At 52.0% G+C, this 608-nt stretch overlaps 1 non-coding gene across 1 annotated transcript; it reads left to right on the top strand.

Annotated features, from left to right (window-relative positions):
• Positions 1-448: 448 nt before the first annotated feature.
• TRNAN-GUU lies at positions 449-522 on the top strand. The gene has a single exon. It is a non-coding gene; the product is annotated as a tRNA-Asn (tRNA).
• The last annotated feature ends 86 nt before the right edge of the window (positions 523-608 follow it).

The raw sequence follows: 608 nt of genomic DNA, 5'->3' as shown, positions 1-608 counted from the left end.
TTCATCCCACAGGCAAAGGTGGCGCCGCAGAAGCCTTAGTTTACGACATTTTCTCGGCACAAAGTGGGATTTTCCCAGCTCCGACGTGAAGAAGTGAAACGTCCCGGCTCAGAATGATGCTGGATGTCCCAAAGGGGCGTTTTAGGGCAAGAATTAAAATGTTTGGTATCAGTCTTGTTCCCACCGGAACAAACCCCCTAGGGTTTGACCAGCAAAGGCCACCCATCCCCAGCCCTGTCCCATTCTCCCGTGTCCCCGTCCCCCTCCTTCCCCCGGCGCTGCCGGTAGATTTTGGCCGAGCTTTGCACGAGGCTCATTCTTCCTTCCTTCTCTATTTTTTTTCTACATCTCTTGAAGTGTCAGAAGCAGGCAACACCTCTTTCTTTTGGGAAAACAAACGAAATTTGACCTTTTCACCATTCCCCACAATTTTCACCCCATTTCACGTGTCTCTGTGGCGCAATCGGTGAGCGCGTTCGGCTGTTAACCGAAAGGTTGGTGGTTCGAGCCCACCCAGGGACGCCGGAAAGTCTTCTTTTATTTCTTTGGGTGACCCAGTGCTGCCCTTTATCCGCTTGGGGCTGTCCAATCAAAGAAGAGGATCCACG

The sequence above is a fragment of the Pterocles gutturalis genome, unplaced genomic scaffold (genome assembly GCF_000699245.1).
Source record: "Pterocles gutturalis isolate BGI_N339 unplaced genomic scaffold, ASM69924v1 scaffold6580, whole genome shotgun sequence".
NCBI classification, from domain to species: domain Eukaryota; kingdom Metazoa; phylum Chordata; class Aves; order Pterocliformes; family Pteroclidae; genus Pterocles; species Pterocles gutturalis.
This window is presented reverse-complemented; position numbering and strand designations above follow the sequence as displayed.